We start from the raw sequence: 25,998 nt of genomic DNA, 5'->3' as shown, positions 1-25,998 counted from the left end.
TAAGGTGGCAAGTCATATCTAGACCTCAGCTCAGAAAGTGGCAAAAACTCATCATCATAACCGATCTAAAGTCCATAAACTTCAGAGACTGCAGGCAGTGGGCAGATCCAGCAGGGGAGGAGGGAAGGAGGAGGGGAGGGAGGGGGGGAAATGGCAGCCCCAAATAATAGCAAAAAAATCGGCATTATTTGGGATCAGTTTTTTTTTTTTTGGCTCCCCTTTTTTGGCAATTTCCCCCCAATAAAACCCCTCGAAAAATACCATAAAGGTATTTTTCAAGGGTTTTTTCTTGTTTGGGTTTACCGAATGCACACCCCGAGACCTAGGTTCAAAATTCTAGCTGAGCTGTAGGGGGAAAGAATACCTTTACTTTCCATCCCACAAGGAAACACTGCTTCAGCTTTGAATTCTTGCTTACTGTTTTTTCCTTGTGTATGGAAAAACAAACACGGAAAAATTAATTTCAAGACTGCCTTTTTCTATAAGCAGACACAATTGTGTAGTGCAAAAGGCCTGTGAGCTGCCTGAGCATGAGTTTGGATGGTGCTATTAGCCCATCGTATCAATCCAACCCGCTTCATGAAGTACTCTATTTAAACTGTAATTTGTATGTGGATTGAATTCCCCAGAGAGCCATGGCAAGGTGCTGATTCTCACTACATCTCTAAACCCCAGTACCAGAATCAAAAGCCAAAAAGGCTTTGCACTATTAACAAAGGTGCTTTTTCCAACCCCGTACAAACTACCATGGCTGGCATCCAAAGACCTACTTTAGCCACACCCAGTGTTGTCATTGTTTTCTTCGAACAGCAAGTCCCCATGCCATATCACAAACTGCTTGTGAAACATCAGGAACTTCAAAGCCATTTACAGCATAACTTGGGGGGGGATGCTGTTTCAAAAACACAACTTCATATCCCTATTGGGTAGGGTGGCCCACTCCAGCTTGGAAAGTTCTTGGAGATCTGGAGGCAGTGCCTGTGAAGGGAAATTTGAAGAGAATTCTATCTAAAATCTGTGGAATACCATACAGCAGGGGTGTCAAACATATGGCCCACAGTCCGGATCCAGCCCCTTGACAGCCCCGTGAGCCAGCCAAGGCAGCACCCCCCCCCCAAGTCCCGATCTGGGCCGGCGAGCTCGCTACGGACTCATCAGCCGAGGCAGCCACTCCACCACTCTCAATCCGGGCTGGTAAAGTGGTCAGTCCCAATCTGTGCTGGCGAGGCATGGCCCAGCCCAACCATGTGACATTTATGTCATATCCAGCCCTCATAACAAATGAATTTGACACCCTTGCCATAGAGCCTGCATTCTGAAGCAGCCATTTTCTCCAGGGGAACTGATCTTTGTGTTTGGGATATCAGTTGTGATTCTAGGACAAATCCAGGCCCCACCTAGAAATTCATAAACCTACTATTAGGTTCTCGGAATAGATATGGGGTTCTTGATCCCTGCCCTACCTATTTCAGCAATGAAATGAGAACAGTGCCTGGCAGAGTCTAGACAACGCCTAGCAAATGTATTTAACCATAGACAAAATGCACATTTTAAAACACCAGTTCAAATACTGCAACAGAGCAGTCAACTTTATGTTATGGGTGAAAAGCTTATTACCCATGCCAAGTTTGAGCAATCGCATTTTACAGTCAATTTAACTTAAGGCAATGCACACTGCTATTTTGGAAGTTTCCTGCTGTGGAAGTAATAATGAGGGACATATGATCAGTCTTCCAGCATGCATTAAAAATTAAAATGTGTTTTTTTTAAAAAAAAAAAATGTACCAGCATGCTTAAAATTAGCAAAAAGCATGACTACTAGGACAAAAGATTCAAAAGTAATATTAACACAGCACAACAAGGGATCTGCAAAATTCCTCAGATAAGATGTTGCCTTTGGCTACCCTTTTCCTCTCTTATTGCAACAGGGCACGGAACAGTGGGAGGCCAAGAATACGCTTAATGTAAAAAAATAATGACCCAGTCCTACCATCCCCTCTTATGCACCATGACATGGTGTGGACATATATCAACAACACACATTGCACAGTGAAGCAGCACCCTGGAAAATTCAGTGAACATTAAAGAGCATGGGAAGCCAGTGTTCTCAGAAGCTAAAATGGTGGGCTTGAATGTGCAACTTCATACTAATCCCCACTCAGCACTGACTCATTTGCTCTAACTACTGCCAATGCAATCCTGAACAAAGTTACACCCAAGTCCATTAACATCAATGGGTATAGAAAGGTGTAACTCTGTTTAGGATTGAACTTCTGATGCTATGTAGCAAGAACAGCTGCAGCATCACTCTTTCCCACACTGCAAAAAAAGAAGTATCAGAAGCCCTAGAAGTAGGGTTACCAATCTCGAGGTGTGTCTTGGAGCTCTCCTGGAATTACAACTCATCTCCAGGCTATAGAGCTCAGTTCCTCTTTAGGAAATGGCACCTTCAGAGGGTGAACGCCATTATATGTCACAGAGTGTAGGAGAAACAGAAGACCTAGAGTAATATCACTTCCATGCAGAGCTCCCTCACTTCTCCAAATTCTATTCTCCCCAGGCACTGCCCCCAAATCTCCAGTTATTTTCCAAGGCAGAGTTGGTAGACCCTAATTAGGACAAGTGGAAAAGTCTACTATGAAGTCTTCTCATACAATCGGTGGCTTCCAACACTACCTTTGTGATGCAGAAAGCACTGTGCTGTGCTACAGCTACCCCTCACAACTCAAACTCATTATCAGAGAATGCCCTAAGAAGTATTTTACACTTCTGAGCTATGCTAGTTCAGACATCAGGTGAGAAGGTATTTCTTATTTTTGAATGCCCCCCACCACTCAAACACTCCCTTCATGAAGTAAACTGTGTGTATGTAAAGTGCCATCACGTCATAGCCGACATACGGCAACCCCGTAGGGTTTTCAAGGCAACTGAGTAAGCAGAGGTGGTTTGCCATTGCCTTCCTTTGCAAAGTCTTCCTCAGTGGTCTCCCATCCAAGTACCGACCCTGCTTAGCTTCCGAGATCTGATGAGATGGGACTATACTATACCATTCCACATTCCCAAGAGGTAAACTAACAAGAAGCTGACTATACTGAATCCTTCTTCCTGACATACAGAATTCCTCAAATCCACTCACCAGCGACAAGTATGTTTTGTCACCCTGGTGTCTTGAAAGCAGCAGCATGTGCAACCAATGTTGACAGCATAAAGTCAAAGAAAGCTGTGGCCTAGTTGCTGAAGCAATCAAGGTGAACCTAAAGAAACACATGGAAACTAGTGTCGAGGGCAGTGGGAGACGCCGCAGCCCCAGCTAACACATGGTTTGCCTTATTGATTTGCACCCTAAGGAAAACTGGCTGCTCCTTGTTTTCCACATCAGCGGTGGAACACAATGGCCTCCCCTCATCCTTTCCCCTCAAAGATAGGTGGTCCAAGAGTTACTACTCCCCCAGCTTCTCAACAATAAGGGTGGCTACAATTTAAGTTTCCTCTCCCCCCCACTACGGTTGCCAGCTCTGGGTTGGGAAATACCTGGAGATTTGGGGGTAGTGCCTGGGGTGGGCAGGGTTTGAGAAGAGGAAGGACCTCAGCAGCATAGAGTACCATAGAGTCCACCCTCCAAAGAAACCATTTCCTCCAAGGGAATGACTTGGTTGGCTGGAGATCAACTGTAATAGTGGGAAACCTCCAAGAGACACCTGGAGGTTAGCAATCCTGTCACCCACTCATCTCTGATCTTTCTACCACTTTTCAAACCAAATTCCAGAAGACACAAATGCAAACCCCCCCACTGTATATCCTATATTCACATACACATACCTTTATTGGCATAATTACAATACTTTAGTCAATGATAGAAGCAGGATATAAGTACAACACCCTTTAAATTAGGGATTAGTAATAAATTATGATTTACAAAATATAGTAGTTAAAAACAGTTTTAATCTTCAGCACTTCAGCAAGAAATTGAGCTACCATCGCCGTTATTTCAGGGATCGAGTCATTCAAGAGAAATTGACATTTCAGTTCATTGTTCAAAGATCTTTTGGTAGCTAATAAAGCAGACAATAGTTTTTCGCGCGTACATTCATAAAAAGGACAATCTAAAATTATGTGATCAATAGTATCAATTGAATTAAGATTACACAAGCATAAATATCAAGTATATCCTATATTATCTACCCAAAATTCCAAAAAGAAAAAAGAAAACAAATAAGAAGCAACCATTAGGTATCCAGTATTATTTGTGAAACACATTACACAACTTCTTCCTGTACGCTAATCCATAAACATGATTCCAGTATTTAATAAACGGCTGCCACTGTTCTTCTGTGTATATGACTTCTGTTCCCTTAAATGCTTAATTGCTGTTAATGTATTCATCTACAGAGTGCACCATAGTTTCCTCAGCCATTCTTGCACGTCTAGTAAGGTTTGCTTTTCAAAACTTGGGCAGTCAGAATTCTGGTCGCTACCAGCAGATTTTAAATTGAAATTCTAAATTTACCCGATACCAGCGAATGTATAACTCCCATAACAGCAAAACTCGTATGGTTATTGATACGCTTACCAAGAATATTACTATTTGTGTCTCAGTATGCCGAAGCAACCTGAAAACGGAGACTTTTTTATACAAGGGAAGATGTCATTTCCTAAGACCTGAGATCCAAACCCCTCCATTTGCACCCTTCTCCACTCTCCCCATTTGCCTCTCACTTTCCTTTCGTGTGTGTGTGTGTGTGTGTGTGTTAATTTGCTTTTCTCTGGATAGTCATTCCCCTACCTTCTCAGTCAAAAAGGAACTTCTAACTATTGTCTTCATCTCTCCACTTGCTCTGTCCTCTTTTCACTCCCCAGGTTTGCTGCTCACCTCATTTTATTTTTTACATGATTTGATAGCAACAAAGGGTAAGTCACCTTGATCTTCATTTCCTCTCGTCTTCCTCTTTGAAAGCAACTTTCGGCTTTTATTTCGACCCTACTTTGTTGTGCTTTCATCCTGCCAACTTTATCCCTGCCTTTTCATTTGGAAAGGTCTTATTTTCTTTTTGCTTTTAATCCCCCTTTCTGAAGAGTAAAGTGATGCATATTGGGGGAGGGGGATCCCAACTTCACAAATACACTGATAGGATCTGTGCTGGCAGCAACAGACCAAGAAAAGGATCTTGGGGTGGTAGAGGATAGCTCTATGAAATTGTCAACCCAGTGTGCGGCTGCTGTGAAAAAGGCAAATTCCATGCTGGCCATAATTAGACGAGGAATAGAGAATAAAACTGCTGCTATCATACTGCCCTTGTACAAATCTATGGTGAGACCACACTTGGAATACTGTGTACAGTTCTGGTCACCACACCTTTAAAAAGGATATTGCAGAACTTGAGAAGGTGCAGAAAAGAGCAACCAAAATGATCAAGGGGCTAGAGCAACTGCCCTATGAGGAGCGGTTAAAACACTTTGAGCTGTTTAGCTTTTAAAAAGGCAAATAAAGGGAGACATTATAGAGGTCTATAAAATTATACATGGTGAGGAGAGAGTGGACAGGGAGAAACTTTTCTCCCTCTCTCATAATACTAGAAAGTGAGGGTGATCTGCTGAAGCTGAAGGATGAGAGATTCCAAACAGACAAAAGGAAGTATTTCTTCAAACATTGCACAGTTAAATTGTGGAACTCCCTGCCCCAGGATGTGGTGATGGCTGCCAACTTGGAAGACTTTAAGAGGGGAGTGGTCCAAAAGCTACTGACCTCCCCCCCACCAGCTTCTCAACAATAAGGGTGGCTACAACTGAAGTGTTCTTTCTTCCCCCACTAGGGACATGTTAATGGAGGATAGGTCATGATGCATACCTATTCTCTCCAGGATCAGAGGAGCATGCCTATCATATTAGGTGCTGTGAAACACAGGCACGATAATGCTGCTGTAGTTATCTTGTTTGTGGGCTTCCTAGAGGCCACAGGCTGCTGGACTTGATGGGCCTTGGTCTGATTCAGCATGGTTTTGTGTTCTTACATTTTTATCTGCCCTTCCTCCAAGAAGCATGCAGCGTTTTCCATGGTTTCCCCTTACTGCTTTTTATCATCAAAACAACCCTGTGGAGTAGGTTAGGCTGTGAGAGAATGACTGGCCCAAAGGTACCCACAGAGTTACATGGATGAATGGGAATCTGAACACGGACACACATGTTGACAGCCCCTATGAACACCTAGCAGCAGATTAAATTTGGGTTTCCCTCCCTTGTATTAGGGCTGTCAGCCTTATGCAATTAATCTCTCACCAGCGACAAGTAATGGAAATTCAAGGAAATCAGTTTCCTAAATCCAGCAGTCTAGCTGCTCTGTCACAGAGAGGTCCATATGTGAAGACAAGACAAGAAATTTAGGGGATTTACTGACACTTCAGAAACAGGAGAAAGGCCAAATAAGAGAATGTCTGTGCCTCATCAGATCCTTCACTCCAAAGAATAACTAGCATGCATTAGGATTGTTGTTCGATGAGGCAGTTTTACCAAGCAGTCCCCAGTGGTACCGATTAAGGGGATCCATATAGTTAAAGATAATCCTCAGCTTACTACCAATATATCACAGAGGCTGCGAGCAAAATTGTGGGGAACCACTAACAAAATTATTTAGAGAAAATGCTCTGAGAAACATATCCCACATCCGAAGTACTATCAACGTTAACAGTGCTGAAATTAAGTGTGACATCTCCCGGCCTAAACCCACAATACCATGCCTTCCGAAATCACAGTGTTTTGATCTTTTCTTTTTTTGCTCTCCCACTATACAAGTCACGTGGCTCTGCTTTTCTCCTTTTATGGGCAAAAAAGGAGAAGGAAGCCAGTCAGCCCAGAAAACTGCTCAGTTCAAGACAGCCGCATGAATTTTTTTAAAAAAAACATACACACATTGTAAGTTGTAATGCAAGTCTCCCTTTCCCACCTCAGTGAGAAAATGCACTCACATCCTGAAAGGAGGGGAAGGGACACCGACTTTTCAAATGTGCAAGGTGTTAAATTTCTACAGAGCAGTGTTTCCTGCTTACTCAATACAGAGAAAGATTCTTCAAAATAAGAGACACATACAATGTATTATATGCATGTGCCTTCCTTAAATTCATTTTTGTGCAAATGTATTACTGCCGTGTGATGAGTACACGCATCTTGTTTTTCCACACAGATGTACCAACAGCCTAACATAATACACCAATAAAAATGCATGCTTGCATAATCTGGCATTTACAATTCCATACATTTCTACAGATGTCCTATAATGTTTCAGCATCTGCCTCCCACCGATATGCTAAATGTAGCTTTTGTTGAAGTGTGTGTGTGTGTGTGTGTGGATAGAATATACCTTAACACAAGCAGAAAAACCAGCTGAATATCTAGCTTAAAAGCTATCACTCTTGTCATCCTGAAGAAGGATTTGTATTTCAGATATTCAAAATAGAAGCCCTTTATCAGTAATTATGTTTTAACACACATACAGAGAGGGTGTGTTACATGAAATCGTCCCAACACACATCATCGCCCTTTTGCCTGTAAGGACAATGTGCATATTTACACGAGGTTGTCCTAACATATGCAGTCATCATTTTGTCTGAAAGGGCAACATGAGATATGCCACCTCTCCAGGAACTTGCCCAAGTTAGCTTACAAAATAAAACAAAAAAATTAAAAGATATTAATTAAAATCCACCACTGAGAAAACAAGCCCAGAATAAAAACACAAACCATAAAAACAGACTACTAACAGCTTAAAATAACAATTTCCAGACTAAAACACTATTTAAAAAACAAACAAACCCAGCCCTTAATTAAAAGCCGGAGAGAATAGAAATGTTCTGGCAACATAGGTGAGCCTCAAGGGGCAGGACATTGCACAAATGAGGTGCCACCACTGGAAAAGTCCCATCTCTGGTTGTCACCTGCCTCACCTCTGAAGGCAGGGGCACAGAGAACAGGGCTTGTGGGGAGATCTTAACTAGTAGGCTGGAAACGATGGGCAGTCCTTCAAGTACCCTGGCCCCAACCTTTAGAGGTAAGAAGAACCAATACTTCGAATTGTATCCAAAAACAAAAGGGCAGACAGGGCAGATCTTTCGGCACTGGGGTGATAAGATCGATGTATCCTACCCATGACAATAGCTTGGCTGCTGCACTTTGGACGAGCTGAAGTTTCTGGAACATTTTCAAAAGCAGCCCCACGTAAAGGGCATTACAGTAATCTAGCCTGGATGTGATAATTGCATGGAGCACTGAGATGATAGCTTATTTTGAGATGATCGAGCATAGTGTGCCCTCCCCATACTTGAGGTTGCTGGAGTCCCAGTAAGTGTGACCATAACATCTGCGTTGCAGTGCAATCCTAAATAGAGTTATAACCTTTTAAATCCATTGAAGTGAAGGGTATTAGAAAGAGGTAAATCTAGCCAGAAAGCTCCACCTGGTTATACAGCTTACATTACATTGTCAGGATCCAAGAACCCCAGTGTTTTTTGCATACAAACACATGCATATTTTTAATCCTCATTGTTGCAGAAATAAATATGCATAGGTGATAGCCATATATGGCATAATGCAAGATAAGTTGAAGTTTCCTTATTTATTTTATGACAACTATTCATAGTCACCTTTCCAGCATGGATAAATCAGACATTTTCAACATGACTTTAGAGCACTGTCTTCTAATTCTTACAACATTCTGCATGATGAAGATTCCTGGTGGACTCAAAAGCTTGCACAATGTTTTGTGTCAATCTGGTTGGTCCTAATACAAGGTATTGCATGGCTTTCCTTCTTGCTTCTGGTGACATTAGTCACTTCACCATATATGACACACAGAGACTACTGTGCTGGTTACTAATGAGGGAACTGAAACTAATGTACATGAAAGGTTTTGCTAGATCCACTAGAATTACAGTAAAAGCTTTCCTATTTGGCACTTGTGGGGAATGGGGGTTGCAAGTTAATCAAATGTGCCGAATACTCAAGTGTATTGCTCTGTCCTGCCCCCTATATCTAGAGGTGGAAAACTGTGGGGGCAATGTATGCAGTGGAAGGCTGAAAATGCCAGCATAAGACATGGGTAATATCTAAGCCAGCATGGTATAGTGGTTAAGAGTGGCAGACTCTACCCTGGAGAACCGGGTTTGATTCCCCACTCCTCCACATGCTGGATGACTTTGAGCCAGTCACAGTTCTCTCAGAACTCTCTCAGCCCATGCAGAAGTAGGCAATGGCAAACCACCTAGAATCATTGTGACCCCGTAGGGTTTTCTAGGCAAGAGACCTCTGAATGTCTCTTGCGTAGAAAACCCTATGGGGTAGCCATAAGTCAGCTGTGACTTGACTACACACACACACACACAATATCAAAGCTATTGCTTTGAACCATGTCCCACTGACTTTAATGGATCTTGCTTCCATCAGAATCACACAACCAACACTGCCATCCTAAGCAGGTTTACTCAGAATCATACTTAGGTCTATTCAATGGAGCTTACTCTCAGGAAATGTTCTTAGGATTTCACTGATAGTCAGAGACAGGACCAAGGTTGAGAGAGGAAGACAGGCTTATATAAATGTACAGATTGTCATTCTGCTACAAATACTGTCCAGTGCGATTAACAATGCCAGCAGAAAACTAAATTAACAATAATCATCATGACAACCAGAGTTAACTAACAGTGGACAACACTGAAGAGCCTAAATGGAATTGAAGCAGCAGGAATGAAGTTAGGAACAGCAGACAAAAATGGGAAGGGGCTAATAATGACAACAGTAAGAAATGGAATAAAAGGAGCTGATAATGCAGACAGTAGAAAGTAGGAACAAGCCCCGTGGCGCAGTGGTAAGCTGCAGTACTGCAGTCCAAGCTCTGCTCACGATCTGAGGTCGATCCCAACGGAAGTTCATCCTTCCGAGGTCGGTAAAATGAGTACCCAGATTGATGGGGGTAAAGGGAACATGACTGGGGAAGGCATTGGCAAACCACCCCGTAAACAAAGTCTGCCTAGTAAACATTGGGATGTGACATCACCCCATGGGTCAGGAATGACCTGGTGCTTGCACAGGGGACCTTTACCTTTTTAGAAAGCAGGGATTTCAATGCAGCAACAATGGAGAAAGGGGAGACCCAATACAACGGGGGGAGGGAGAGACACTCAAAGTTCTTGCAAACAAAGGCAATCACTGATGTGGAGTTAAAAACAATTTTCATACCACAAAATAGTATTCGAACAACTTAAAGTACAGGCACGAATACTGACTCGTTTTAAAATATCTGCTATATTTCTTCAGTAGCACTAACACATACAAAGCAGCATTCTAAAGTTAAACGATGAAGATGTAACAGCAGATTAACTGCAATATACTCCAAAGAAGAAAGGTACTTATAGAATACAACAGACAGAGATAGTGTGGTGTAGTGGACAGAGTGTCAGACTAGAATCTGGGACACCCTGGTTCGAATCCCCCCTCCGCTAGGGAACTTTGCTGAGTGATCTTGGGCCAGTCACGCACTCTCAGCCTAACCTATCTTACCAGGTTGTTGTGATGATAAAATGATGGAAACCAGTTTGGTTTCCATCATCTTGCATGGGAGAATGATGGAAACCACTTTGGGTCCCCTTGGGAGAGAAAGTCAAGGTATAAATGAAGTAAACTTAAAAATTAAATTAGTTAAGTGATGAAAGATTCAAATAAATATATAAAAAATATTGTGTTAGAACCTGACTAAATTTACTCTAATGGAAGGAATGTCTGCCAGCTTAACATAATTTTCTTCCCATGCAGCCCACCTGATCTCCACAAAATGCTAGTCCTGTGGAATGGAGGATCCACAAGAACAGCAGGAGGGGTGCGGTCTGTACTGGGAGAGAGGAACAGCAACAATCCCTCCCCTTTTGTTAGCAGACAGTGATGTTTAGATGAACCCCTTTGTGACTAAATCTTCCAAAGCCAGTCCACAAAAAGTGACCACTGTGTAGAGGTTTCCAAAGTATGGTAGTCAATCATGGCTCCCTTCACCGGAGGTAATTCTTACAAACCAAAGGTAAGAAGCTAGTTTAATCAAGTAGGGAGTCCAAACCCTACCCTAATTTTAAGTGCTGCCTTTGCCACCTTTTCTAAACTCCTTCATTTGCCTTGCTTCGGGCCTCTTCATCAGCAGCTATGAAGGAAATTACTTCATCTCTTATTATTATTATTACAGTATTATCCATGCAAATAGTGCCCGCCAGAGCTAAAGGGCTGCTTCATGTGATACTCATTATAACAGAGACATTAATCTCCATGTCAGAAAGCACTCTAGCATTTGAATAGTGGCATGAAAGGCATTCTGCGCAACAGGACATGTTCCAGAAGGCAATACATGAAGCAACCTTCTGGGAGCCAGCATGGTGTTATTATTTAAAATATAAATCTGAGTTTGCAGGTGCAAAGAAAGGTCAAACAACAAGCAATTCTGTGCTTTACACAAGTCACCCAATTTCATGACCTGAAGAAGAGTTGGTTTTTATATGCCAACTTTCTCTGCCACTTGCTACTAACTGGAAATCTCTCGTACACCCATATGCCTCAGTAAAAGTTACCACCACATCTGTGTTTCTTCCATCTGCTGTAAACCTGTGACTCTCCTACTCTCCATTATACGGACTGCTTTCAAGTCCAATAATGAAGGCTTCAAGTAGCTCTGCAAAAGAAACTTACAAGGAAAGAAAAGTCATGTTTTCTGCTGCAGGCAGGGGAGAAACTGGCAAGAAATATTCCCATATGGTAATGTTCTCCTCAGATCAGGACCCCTGGAAGCTATTCTCACCAACCTTCAAAAAACTGTGCCCACGCCCTAAAGTTTATATAGCCTATTGGTGGAATAATGTTCAAAGAAAATAGGGAGTACTACAGATTCTGCAAGACTTTGCCTCAACAGCTTGCCTTTCTACAAGGGTATGACAGATTGCAAGGACCTGCTTTGAAAGTGAAATATTCCACTGAACACGCTCTTGTTCCAAAATATCTTGTTGAAAGCAGGACACTGAAAGCTGCTGAACTATGTACAGGACTAAGAAGCTCATAGGAATACAACATCCTAACCACCACCACCACTACCACCCATGGTAATAGGAATACAACATCCTAACCATCACCACTCTCTTTTTCTCTCTGCATGTCAACAACAGCTACTGTCAGTGATGCAGCTGGTGTATCCACACAATCAAATGTGAATTGTGATTTCCTTAGACATCTTGGAAATTGGCTTATCCTTCAACCAGTATTATTATGGAATCTATCAAAAGAGACTTGCCTTGATGAATATATGTTCAGAGCTTTGTCCATCACTGGAGAATGATATAAACAAGACAGTAAGATTCAGTTAAAATCAACTTCAAGGGAAGAGTTAACACTGAAGTACCACTAAAAACAAAACCCCTAGCTCCTTCTATCTGGGATGGTTGTCATCTTCCACTGAGCGTGCAGCTTTGGGAGGGACACATGTGGAGCGGTGAGGGAGGGAGGGGACCCCCGCCTAGCCAGCCAGATCAGCTGAATCAACCCTGGCAATCAGTGGGGTAACAGATGTCGCAGCCAGATCGCCTTCACATCTAGACCGGAGTGAGAACTGCCTCTCAATGCAGCTAAAGTGGCGGGATTGAACCAGGGACTTTCCGCATGCCAAGCAGATGCTCTACCACTGAGCCATGGCCCTTCTCAATACACTGGCTGTGCAATCTTATGCTAGCCCCATCCTGTGCCCACTGAAGTTAGCGAAGCATCCTAAACACTGACTAGAGCCCTGTTCACAAGTTACAGTGAACGCACAATCTGTGGACAGTGTACACTTGATTGTTCTTCATGTGTGTTAATTCTCACGTTACATTCAATCAATGTACAGCTAAACGTGAGACTGAAAACGTACGTTTATCCAGGTATGGCTCCACAGTTTCATTTGTAAAGTGAGCATGTATTGACTTTTTCTTACAAACACATGATTCAGGATGTATGTGTTCACTGTAACATGTGAACAGACCTAAAGAGTTCTTAAGATCAGGGCCTTAAAGATCTTTTTTCCCTTTCCTTGCCCTTTTCCCCTTTAACATCCAGACTGATGAAGAATTCTAGAAAACTTGAAAGCCTGCATGTTTTTGTTATTTAGTTTGCTCTTAATAATTTTTTTATTAATAATACTAAAAAGTAATAAATACTAAAAAGACTAAAACACACACACAGTACTTTCTTATCACACCTAAGCTTATTTTATTGCTTTAACTGCAGTGTACATAATTTATAACTTAGCGTGTAAACTGCACTATTGAGCTTACCTATGGACTTTAGACATATAAATGCCTTTGTTTTCTTCAAGTAAAATATGCTCAGTAATTGACAAGGAGCAGCATAAAACTCCATAACACTGAAAATACACAACCTTTCAATACAGTATAATATTTGTACACATCCTAGCACATTTTGTGGATGAAATTAATCACATTTAAACAACTAATATATCTTTGAAATATGCTGTATTTTCACACATTATGAAAGAGAAAATATTTCATAGCAGTTCTTTTCAGAGCTCCCCATAATTTATTATTTAATTAATGTATAACCTTTCTATCCAAAGCAGCTCACACTGTTCTCTTCTCCATTTTATCTTCACAACAACCCTGTGAAGCAGTTTAGGCTGAGAGTGGGTGACCAGCCTTCTGTGGCAAAGTGGGAGATTTGAACCTGGGTCTCCCTGATCCTAGTGATGCAGTCAGTACACCACACTGGCTCTTTTTCCACTGGGAAAACAAGGTGGGGGAGAGGGGACAATCTTCAGAAAAAATACTATTTCCCCCCCTGAACATTTCCAGATAGTTTTCAAGCCTTCATATCTCTATCATAGCAAAATCCCCAAATAAAAACTACGTGACTACCTACATTTTTGTATTAAGCCAACTGCTGTGGCTCAGTGGTAGAGCATCTGCTTGGCATGCAGAAGGTCCCAGGTTCAATCCCCGGCATCTCCAGTTAAAGGAACCAGGCAAGTAGGTGATGTGAAAGGACCTCTGCCTGAGACTCTGGAGAGCTGCTGCCAGTCTGAGTAGACAATACTGACTTAGATGGACCAAGGGTCTGATTCAGTGTAAGGCAGCTTCATGTGTGTTCATGTGTTCACATGGACATTCATAGTTTAAAAACATGTCTATTGGATTTTTTTTAATGCCTAGATTATAATACGACTTTGCAGAAAGTGAATGATCTTTCTGGAAATGCTCTAAAAATAACGGAGTGTTCTGCTAAAACAACTATTATGTTATTATTAACAACAGCACAATCGTCATCATCCTCATCATCACCTCTCACTTAAGCAGAATTCACAACGAGATTAGAGAACTGCCCAGCCATAAATACAATGCAATACCATGTTTCCCAGCGCAGGAAGAAAAACAGGAAAGATGTTACAGTACTGTGAAATTATAAACGTGGCCACAGACGGTCACCATTCACTTAAAAATGATACATTAAGAAGATGAGTTGGTTTTTATATGCCGACTTTCTCTACCACTTAAGGGAGACCCAAACCGGCTTATAATCACCTTCCCTTCCCCTCCCCACAACAGACACCCTGTGAGGTAGGTGGGGCTGAGAGAGCTCTAACAGAGCTGTGACTTGCCCAAGGTCACCCAGTTGGCTTCATATGCAGGAGTGGGGGAACCAACCCAGTTCACCAGATTAGAATCCGCTGCTCATGTGGAGGAGTGGGGAATCAAACCCAGTTCTCTAGATCAGAGTCCACCGCTCCATACCACCATCTTAACCACTACACCATGCTGGCTCTTTCATGTTGTGACCTGTTCCAACGTAAAGCGGTACAGCCAGTATAACTCTTAAAGCCTTATCTGACATAGAAAGGGAAATGTCACTTAGAATGCACTTCTGATGTTGTACTTTACAATACACTCAATACCGTTCACGGGAAGACCGGGGGCCTGCTTTACCAGCCATTTGGTATCATCAGCTCCAGTGCTATACCATGACATGTCTAAAAATATCTACACTTATTAAAGAAAAGGTGTGAAAACAAGAGGCATGTTCTGATTATTACAGGCAGCTTCATGCAGTATTATTTTCTTCAGGGAGATCTATCTCATAAAACATACACATATTGCAAAGTCTGACATACCGCTTCCTAATCACTGTATTCACAGCAAGAAAAACATTCCTATCACACAATGAGTTTAAAAGGAGGCACAGTGAGGTTAAGCAGTCTTGTGATTCAGCCTTTTTCTCTGCAGCCCAAATTGCCCCTGCCCTCATATAACACTAACCACATTTTTTACTTGTACTATAATGATACCAATGAATACAGCCTTTTAAATTGCGCTAGCACAAAGTGCAATGATACTACAACTGTATCATGACACTACCCGTACAATCCTAAACAGAACTGCATCCTTCTAAACCCACTGAATTCCATGGACTTAAAGGGCATAACTCTGTTTAGGATTGCACTGCATATTAACTCACAGAAAAACTGACCGGCCTTGAGTTCAAAGTCTGCAGTGTTTCATATTCTTAACTGAAACCAGCTTGATTGGTTTCACACAGGTGGTTGTGTGTTTCATATCTGGACGGTAATTTGCTTTGACTCATATGCAAGCAAGAAAAAAGTGGGTTCCCATTGCTAATTATGTATCATTTTATGATAGCAAACAGCCCTTGTCAGCATTAATGCCTTTCATATTCAGTAATATGATTATTCGTCTGATTCTCATGTTATAATTGAGGGACAATAAGGAATTTTAAAAGTCTATTCTATTTTTCCAGGCAACCAGCTGATGATGAAAGTGCATACTAATGTATCACATACTTAAAATTACTTGGTACAAAACCATGACTCCACTGAAATCAATATACATACTGGAACAAAGGCCTATTCCACACAACCAATATTTGTTGGTTTTGGCCCTGAATTACTTAAAAAAAAAAAATCTTTTACACACGTGTTTTGCCCTTTAAAGTAGCAGCTTCTATTTTCCCTCAGCTTTTCTCCAAATCGGTTCACTCAGTGTGCACAAATTCTCCATTCGGGTTTTTTCCCCACTACCTATTGAGGTCAACCCACACCCACATCCAACCTCCCCAATTGATTCCACACGCCCCTCCCGCTTTCCCCCTCCCCTCATGCTGGGGCTTCCTTGCTCCTTTAAAAAAAAAAATTGAAACATGCAAGATTAGCAATAAACGCTGAGAAATCTGCCTGCATGCAGCAAAGCTCTTCTTAGCATCACTGCTATGAAACTAACCAGAAAGCCATGCCTCACAGGTATTTTTTTTTCACCATCTCCCCTGAGATCTAGTCAGTTTTATGGTTGCATGGCTTTCTTTAAGGCAATAAAATATTGCTAGATCGCTGGAGCATTAAAGCAATAGTCTCAGCAGGTTATCTGAATTCCCAGCTTTCATTTAAAACAAAAAAGTAAGTCTCTACCCCTTCCTCACAGAGATATAAGGAAAAAGACGTTATCTTCACAAGGGAAATGGCTAGAGACTTTTTTAAAAAAAAGAAAGCTGGGAATCCAGAGAAACTGCTAAGATTATCGCTTCAATGATCCAGTGAATCCAGGAGCCTGGGCTTGAAGAACAAACAAACAAAAAAGTGTGTGTGGAGGGAAGCTGTTTGTGCCAGCCACTCTGTAAGGGAGATTCCTTCTGCATACTTTTGCTAATTGCTACTACTTTTTGAAAGAGTTTTGCTTCACATATTATTTATTTGTTTTTACTTATATCCTGCCCTTTCTCCAGGCTGAAGCCAGACTCAGGGCGGCTAAAAGAAGCGTTGGTTTTTATACCTCGACTTTCTCTACCAAAAGGAGAATCACACCGACTTACAATCACCTTCCCTTCCCCTCCCCACAACAAGCATCTTGTGATGTAGGTGGGGCTGAGTTCGGAAAGAACTGTGGCTAGCCCAAGGTCACCTAGCAGGCTTCATGAGTAGGAGTGGGGAAACCAACGCGCTGCACCAGATTAGCGTCTGCCGCTCATGGGGAGGAGTGAAGAATCAAACCCAGTTCTCCAGATCAGAGTCCTCCGCTCTTAACCACTACACCACACTGGCTCCAGTTAATGCAGGGTCAGGACCCATTTTGTTGAGCGTTCTCTTCTCCTCCCCTTCCACATGTGCGCGGATTGTCCAATCAGTAAACAGAGAATTGCCAGTGACAACAGTTTTGTTGGAGGAGGAAATGTCTCTAGCGTCCCTACGCAGTAGCACTAGACCCCACGTGCAAAAAATAAAAAAGGGGTGTTGGTGCTGTGACGCCATTGGTGATATCTAGCATCCTTGCTGGATATTCCTGTTTATTTGGCCATGTGTGGAAGAAATATCCCGACTCCATAGCAGAAGGGATTCAGAGGAAAGGGCATGCATGTGGAACAAGCTTCCTAAGTCAATTTAAATGCTAGAAGGTTGTCTGCCGAGAAAATCAAGAGTAACGTGCGCATGCAGAATAGCCCAAAGATTTTTCTCCGGTGTTTTATGTATATATTACCCAGGCAACCTTACTCCCAGAGATTTAGAATTCACCAGAACTGTGGTGTGCTTTGTGTCTTTTTGGTTGGTCTTAATTTTGTTTTGGGATTTTTCTTTGGACCAACACAGTTACTTGAAACAATTATGATTAACAGATTGACCCCTAATTCCTCGGGAGGATAAAATATTATGAAAGAAATTTTCAGGGTAGTTGTTCATCTTTATTTTTTTTCAAGATAAAATTGAGATGTGGGGTAAACCACACTGATCTACTGCCTAGTCAGGTTCCTTGAATATATATCTTAAAGACAACTTTGTATAATATTTTGATAACCAAAAACAGTTTTAAAACCATACAAATGTGTACAATTTTTCCTATGACCAAGCGCACATAAAAGATATCTGGAGCAGCAAAACTTGCAATGGCAAAGTCATGGAAATACGTTCCTCCACTCAAATTCATCATATACAATTTCTCCATCAATGGCTACTAAGACAAGATGCCAAATGCTTCTCACCATTCCAATAGCATCTCAAATAATTTTTAGATTTTGTCTTGCCCATGTTGGCAAGTTCTACTGCACAGAAACGCGTCTAAATGAAAAACAAACAAGCGTCCAAACAGATTTGCTTCCCTGAAGGATAACAGGATCTGTAAAATTAAAATATCAGATTTCACAAGTCGCCCAACTATTTTATGCATATGCAGCTGATCACATTAAGAAATAAATATACTACACAAAAGCAGAATACATTGTTTCATTTGGTTACTTCATTTATATCCCACTTTCCCCCCCAATGGGTACTCAAATCGGCTTATATCGTTCTCCTCTTGTCCATCCTCACAACAACCCAGTAAGGTAGGCTAGGCTGAGAGTGAGTGACTGGCCCAAGATCACCCAGCAAGCTTCCACAGCAGAGTGGGGATGCGAACCTGGGCCCCCCAGATTCTAGTCCGACACTAACCGTTACACCACGCTGGCTCTCTTATTTTAGATTTGATAGTAAAGGTTTTAGTAACCTCTCAGTCCCACATGATATAGTGCAGCATGGAAGTGGAAAAACTAACAGATCATTCCTGAGCCTTTTGGCAGCCGGGGACAGCATAGCCGAAGCGCTGCTGCGGCGCCTCCGAAGAGGTTCCCTGGCTGCCGAAAGGCTAAAAAAAAAAAAGCCTTTTTAAATTTTAAAAATAAAAAATGGGGAATTTTGCCCCATTGAGAACAGCGAGGCTGCGCCAGGAAAAACTTGCCGCAGCAATGCTGTTGCTGGAGGGGGTGTACCTGGCCTGGAGGGGCTGTGGAAGCTGACTGTCAGCTTTGCCCCTGGGAATGCCCCCCCATGCCGGTGCCACATGTCTCTTCCAGGAATTAGGTCCTGGTGAGACTGCGCTGCTGGGGGAGTGGCGTGCAGCTCCAAGGCGCCCTGGCGCCAATGGAACTGCCCTTGCTGCCAGTGTAAGTGCCTCTTATAATGGAATAAGAGGCACTTATGCTGGTGGCAGGGTCACACCGCCTCCTGAACCCAATCAGCCCCTAGGCTCAGGAATGAGATCTAGAAGTCCTTCCCTGCTCCTGTTCAAAACAGGCTTCAAAACTGGGATTTCCAGCAAAGGACCTTGCATGCATGAGCAGCATCAACGAGAGTCATGTTCAAGGAAGAACATTTAAGGGCTTCGTATTAAAATGTTCAAGATGAACTCTAGCATGCACTTGTGGGAACCTTCTTGCAATGGCAATGTGGAGCAAGCTACATTCACAGCCCTTTGCCTTCTCATAGTCCATAATAAATCCAGGTGCACCTGCTGCTCTTTGAATGGCGTTGCCAATGAGCAAGAAACTCAGTAATCCTAAAATTGTTGGTCTGAGAAAACAAGATATGTGTTTTCACATATTTTCAACACAGCCAGGTAAAGTCAAACGCAAGCCATGCCTTTTTAAAGAAGCAGCTTAACTATTAGTCCTTTTCCACACATAAATGCCCCCATGTAAGCCTTAAACACTTAGGGCTGTTCAGCTTGGAAAGAAGGTGGTTAAGGGGAGACATGATAGAGGTCTATAAAATTATGTATGGTATGGAGAGAGTGGAGAGAAGCTTTTCTCCCTCTCTCATAATACTAGAACACAAGGTCATCTGGTGAAGCTGGAGGGTGAGAGATTCAAAACAGATAAAAGGAAGTATTTCTTCACACAACACATAAATTGTGGATGAGCCCTAGGATGTGGTGATGGCTGCCAACTTGGAAAGCTTTAAGAGGGGAGCAGACATGTTCATGGAGGAGAGGGGTATTCATGGCTACTAGTTTAATGGATACTAGTCATGATGCACACCTATTCTCTCCAGTATCAGAGGAGCATGCCTGTTCTATTAGGTGCTGTGGAACACAGGCAGGATGGTGCTGCTGCAGTCGTCTTCTTTGTGGGCTTCCTAGAGGCCCCTGGTTGGCCACTGTGTGAACAGACTGCTGGACTTGATGGACCGCAGTCTGATCCAGCAGGGCCTTTCTTATGTTCTTAAACCTCAGAGTGGCTGTAGTTGCCAGTGCAGCAGCACAGTGGCAACAGGTCTTCCAGATGGCAGCTTTCCGTTCATTTTCCCAGCCCTAGTCCCCATGGAGGACATCCCCCCCCCCACACACACACACACTACAAAGGGTGTTTTGTCGAAGGTTTAAAAAAACATGCAAGGTAATAGACATACCAATATATTAATATACCAACTGCCAATTAAACAAACAAAACAAAACCACTCAGAAAAGCCCCTTAGTGGCATGCAAGAGGGGAGACAGCTGCTGCTACGCGGGCAGGCCTGGGAAAAGCCAGATTTGCCCATCCACATGGCAGCCAGCCTCTTTGCTGTGATCTTTCCCAAAATATTGAAGCAAAGTGGGCTTGGGAAAGATCAGACAAAAGGCAGGGTAAACCCACGAGGTACGCCAATGCGCCACCCAATGCTGCAGGGAATCAGGGGGAAGGAAAGCCGTGCTTTCCAGCAGCATGCAACCTGGGACAAATAATCCAGGGGGAAATGGCCTCATCCTCAGGCATAGTGCTCTTAATGTTTAGGCCAACTTGATTTACTTCCACACAATCCGGAAGCAGAACCAGGCCTTGCCAACTTTTCCCATGCAAATTCATAGTGTAAACACATGATATGCTGTAGCAATTTCATTTTGATTTAATATAATTATATTTTTAATAACGGTACAGCCCATCCCAATGGGGAAAAAATACTAAAAAGCAGCATGCATGAACTCAGGGGTGGAGAACATAGCATGAGGTTAACCCCACCGTGAGGTTTCGCTGCTACTTTTGTCTAACATTGGGTGGGTTGAAAGTTGCCTGCTTCCAGAGACAAACTAACGTGAAATGCCTTCCTTCTCCAGCAAGTGGGAGGGGGTTGCCACCAAAACTTGTTTCTAAGGGAATGGGGAAGTCTTGGGAATAAGGGGACGGGGTGGAGAGAGAGAAAGGAGGCATCATGAAAACCGAAGGTGCTTTTCAGAAGGGTACTCCTTGCAGAAATGGATTTGAACCCATGATTCTTCCCACAGGGTCAAAGAAGAGGTGACGGGAGTATTCTGTTACAACAAGAACCAGTCCAAAGATTTCAGTAAAGGTAAACTGGACAAACAGAAACGCTAAAACTGAGTCCCAATACCAGTCTGGATGAACTATACTAGCAGACAGATTAGGAATATGGGTTGTTACAATGTTACAAAGGGCCTTTTATGAGATGTCTTTGCCTTCAATTTACACAATGTGAATTGTGATCCTTCAGGCTAGGAAACAGCCTAGTCATGCCTTAGCTAGATATTAACAGCAACCAAAAGACAAACAGCCCCACAGGAGAAAGACAGATTAAAAACACTGCTATGTCTTTTAAAGTGGGCGCAGCATCACTGTCATTTTTTCCCTTTCCAAGAGGAAAACAAAACACAGCAACACCCTAATAAACTTGTTTTCCTCCAGCATATTAGATCCATATATCAACTATGTGAAGATCCCTCCCCCCAAAAAAGTATGTAATGCCCAAAGAGAATGATAATCCCTCCGTCCTCTACAGGTATCAGAAAACAGAAACCAAAGCAAGCTGGTAACACTGCAGTATTTGTTTGTTTCCCCTCATCTACTATCTTCATCCTTGCCATTTTCTGCTTTCCCTTATGTCTCTACTATGGCCTGGCACAAGCCAGAAAGCTGACTGGGAAATGGATTTTTCCATCTCCTTGCTCATGTATTAATGAAGATCTGGGAAACACAGGGTCCTTTGTTGGCACCACAAGGCATTATCGTGACCCAAATAAGGAATCATTAGGAAGGATCACAACCATTTTATCAACTCATGATCCTTTTCCCCACCCGCAAACTTACTGTACTTAGCATTTCTTAAAACCTCAGTTCCTGAATCCAAACCTTGTTTTGAAAATGAAAGGGATTTTTAGCTTCCTTGACCAAGGAGAGAATATTCAGTTTTACAGAAGCAGAATAATTTTTGTCAACTCATACTTTAAAAAGGTGGCAGCTTCGCCATTGTGGAACAGCTTTCCAGAAGGAATTGGGAGAGCTGTATCTGTCTTAAGAGTTTCAGAGGGCCTGTAAGATGGAACTCTTTAGAAGGGCCTTTTGCTGTTCCTGATAATTGCTTTGTGGGCCTTGGGCTTGTTTCTGATGGCTGTTATAATCTAATTTCAGTTTTTTTCTGTTTTCAAGTAATACATTTCATACAGTTTTTATTGACGTTATCCCCCTTGGGAGACAGGTGGGCTAATAAATGTATGTTAAATAAAACAGAAAGCAAAGTAACAGTACATAGTTTTAAAAAGCTTTACCACCTTAAAAAAATGTAATAATGATTTCAGGCGACGCTGTAATCAGTGACAGTTTATTCAATACCAAGAGCAACTAGAAAAGGAAAATCTGGGAGCCACACAATTTATCATTTTGAGATATCTGAAGATCTGCTACAACATTTGCACAATGTAAACCATCCGCTAGCTCAACCTGGTTTCTAGTGGTTTTAGCCTGGTTTTATAAAATACTGTTATCCACACAAACATGCCTTCTACAAATTAAAGCTGCAACTGCAGGAAACAATATACAGTTTAATTCCATGTATAAACTTTCCAAATCCCAATATGGTTAAACACAGGTTATTTCCCCTTTCAGTATATTTTACCTACCTTCCCATTTGTGTAGATAAACGGCATCAAAAATGGCATTACCAGACTATAGTTGCAACACACTTTCTCTTTCTCTCTTGCCTTCAAATCTCAGGCGACTTATGGTGACCCCATTGGATTTTCAAGGCAAGAGAGACTCAGAGATGGTTTGCCATTGCCTGCCTCTGCATAGCAACCCTGGACTTCCTCGGTGGTCTCCCATCCAAGTCCTAATCAAGGCTGACCCTGCTTAGCTTCCGGGATATGACGGGCTAGCCTGGGCTATTCAGGTCAAGGCAAAACACCCTTACTAGGAAGAAAGGCCCACTGAACCCAGTGAAGTATATTTCTGAGTAAATGAACTTAGGATCACACACCATGTAGGGTAAGTCAACAAGCAAGAGATCTGTTACTGGATCTCCCCCTCACTGTTTTACTTTAAAGCAGTGGTGTCCAAATGTCACTGAAGATGGTGTTTAGCTCTTTTCCCATACTGTTATTCCACAATCTTTTTCCATTTAGGGGGTGGTGGGGAGGTGTCAGATCAGGAAAAACATCTATAGGAAAGGAAACACCTCTCACAGCACCGCTGTTCTATTCAAATTTAGAGCCCCCGTGTGGTGGCTTAAAAAATCAAAGTCAACATGAAATAAAATAACAGACACCCACATGTAATGTAAAACTACCTAACACTGACCTATATTTTTCCCACATCCATCCAAAAAAGGGTTTTGATGATGTTGCAGTTTAATGCTTCATGCTTTCCTCCCAAGGGCTGATTCAGATGCACCCTTTCTGCAGTGGTACAGCCTTTTTACTCGTACCTAACCAGAAATGATGTGAGAAATAATTCTGTGAGGGCCCAGAGTTGTTTTTCTAAACTGATTCTTAGGTAGGGTTGCCAACCTCCATGTACTAGCTCGAGATCTCCTGCTATTACAACTGATTTCCAGCCAACAGAGATCAGTTCACCTGGAGAAAATGGCTGCTTTGGCAACTGGACTCTATGGCATTGAAGTCCTTACCCTCCCCAAACCCCATCCTCCTCAGGCTCCATTCCCAAAACCTGCTGCTGGTGGTGAAGAATGTCCTGGCAACCCTATTCTTAAGCTAGATTTGAGCATCATGAACATCATTTGGCTGCTGCATGGGGGTAAACAATGGGGACGCTCTAGGGTTTGGTGGCAGCATTGTGGGAACTTCCAGAGAATTTACTGGGCTGTCATTGGCAAATGTTACAGCTGGAATGCAGAGCCTCTTCTGTAAACAGGTTAGTGTAGGCGGTGTGTGTGTGTGTGTGTGTGGCAACCAGGCCTTAAACATCTCCGTTCAGTGTCCCTCACAAGGCATACAGCAACCAGGCCGGCCTTTGCTAATCCATACAGTGAACACCAGGCAAAAGACCATTCAAATTTACCCCCCCCTTCCTTTCCACTTCCCTAATGCATCAAGGAAAGGGGGGGCAACATAAAACAGAGAATCACAGGATAGGAAGTCTCACCACACCACTCCAAGCACGACAGGAGGAAGCCAGGCGAAAACCAAAACTAGATGTTTAACCCAATCCAGCCTCGGTGGAGAACAGGGAAGAGGAACAGAGAGGGCTGGCAAAGGCCAGAACACATGTCCCCGCCCAGACCCATAACTTGCTAGAAAATGCACAAAAAGGGGGGGGGCACTTCCATACAACTTTTCTTCAAACCAGGAGAAAAGGCAATGACCCAGGCGGGATGGTGCTGCTGCAGTCGCCTTGTTCGTGGGCTTCCTGGAGGCGCCCGGCCGGGCCCCTGTGGGAACAGACTGCGGGGCGTGACGGGCCTGGGCCGGACCCAACAGGGCTTTCCTTAGGTCCTTAGGACAACCTTCCATCCAAACCGCAGTTGAAGCCGAGGTCAACCCTGGGAGGGAGGCGGGTGGGGCGACAGGTGTCTTTCCCTCCCCGCCCCCCACCGCCCCGCCTAGGGCAGCAAGCCTGGCAAAGCCTCCTGGGCACCATGCCGCACGCGGGGGTGGGGTGGGAGTAAGGATGACAACGTCAAAATGCTGAGGAAGGGGATGAATGCTCCGGGGGGGGGGAAGAGAGAGAGACGAAGGCCGCAAGGACCTGCCGCTCCCCCGAGGAGACTGGGCAGGGTCCACCTCCCGGGGCTCCCGCGCCATCTCCGCTGTGCGCTCCTGCCGGGCGGCCCCAACCCAAAGCTGCGGCGCAGGCCGGGCCCCTCCCCTCCCCTCCCCCTCCCCCCCCCCTCCCCCCCATGCTTCCCACCCCCATGTTTCCCACCAGGGCCCGGTCTCCCCCTCCCCGTGGTCCGGCCTCCGTCCCCTCCCTCCATTGGCTCTCCCACCCCGCACACTCACCTGCTCCCTTCGCCTCGGCGCTGCTGCTGCTGCAAACCGCGGCGCGCTCAGCCATGCCCGGGCGGCGCCGGCTAGGAGGACCAGACCCGGCTCGGGAAGGGAGGAGAGAGGGCAGCGGTGGGTGGGCGGGCGGACAGGACCCTCCCTGGGAAGCCGCCTCTGCTGCTTCTTCCCCTTCTCCTCTCCTCCGTCTGGGGGAGGCGCCGCCTGTCCGTCAGGGCGCGCTCGGGCCGGCCTCCTCCTCCCTGCCGCAGACGCCGCCTTGCCCACCGGGCGCCCTTCTCCTCGGGGGAGGGCCCTGGCCACCGCCGCCCCTCCCCTCCAGCCACGCTTGAGACCCGCCCCCCCCCAACCTGGTGGCGGTGGCGGTGGGGGGCTTGGTCCCGCGGGGACCGGACGCAACCAGACCTCCCGCAGCCGTCGCGGTGCCTCTCTGGCGCGTCTTGGAAACAACCGGGTGGGAGCCACGCGTTCTCGGCTGGTGAACGTGAGAAAGGCCCGGCTGGATCGGACCCAGGCCCGTCGAGTCCAGCAGCCGGCTCGCACAGTGGCCAACCAGGTGCCTCCAGGAAGCCCCCCCCCCCGAACAAGACGACCGCAGCAGCACCGTCCTGCCGGTGTTCCACCGCACCCAAAATAATAGCCACGCTCCACTGATACTGGAGAGAATAGGTAGGCATCAAGACTACATAAGAAAGTCCATGCTGGATCAGAGCAAGGCCCATCAAGTCCAGCAGTCGGCTCGCACAGTGGCCAACCAGGTGCCTCCAGGAAGCCCCCCCCCAAAGAAGACGACTGCAGCAACAGCCTGTGTTCCACCACACCCAAAATAATAGCCACGCTCCACTGATACTGGAGAGGATAGGTAGGCATCAAGACTACATAAGAAAGTCCATGCTGGATCAGAGCAAGGCCCATCAAGTCCAGCAGTCTGCTCACACAGTGGCCAACCAGGTGCCTC

At 44.1% G+C, this 25,998-nt stretch overlaps 1 protein-coding gene across 2 annotated transcripts in view; it reads right to left on the bottom strand.

Annotated features, from left to right (window-relative positions):
- CYRIA (CYFIP related Rac1 interactor A) overlaps positions 1-25,114 on the bottom strand; it is a 68,637-nt gene extending 43,523 nt beyond the window's left edge. The window contains exon 1 of one of the 2 annotated variants that reach the window (XM_056856314.1): positions 25,038-25,114. The gene's annotated coding sequence lies outside the window, so the exon portion shown is untranslated. The remainder of the gene's footprint in view (positions 1-25,037) is intronic. The other variant, XM_056856312.1, reaches the window with a different exon arrangement.
- Between the last annotated feature and the right edge of the window lie 884 nt (positions 25,115-25,998).

The sequence above is a fragment of the Euleptes europaea genome, chromosome 10 (genome assembly GCF_029931775.1).
Source record: "Euleptes europaea isolate rEulEur1 chromosome 10, rEulEur1.hap1, whole genome shotgun sequence".
Classification (NCBI taxonomy): Eukaryota; Metazoa; Chordata; class Lepidosauria; order Squamata; family Sphaerodactylidae; genus Euleptes; species Euleptes europaea.
This window is presented reverse-complemented; position numbering and strand designations above follow the sequence as displayed.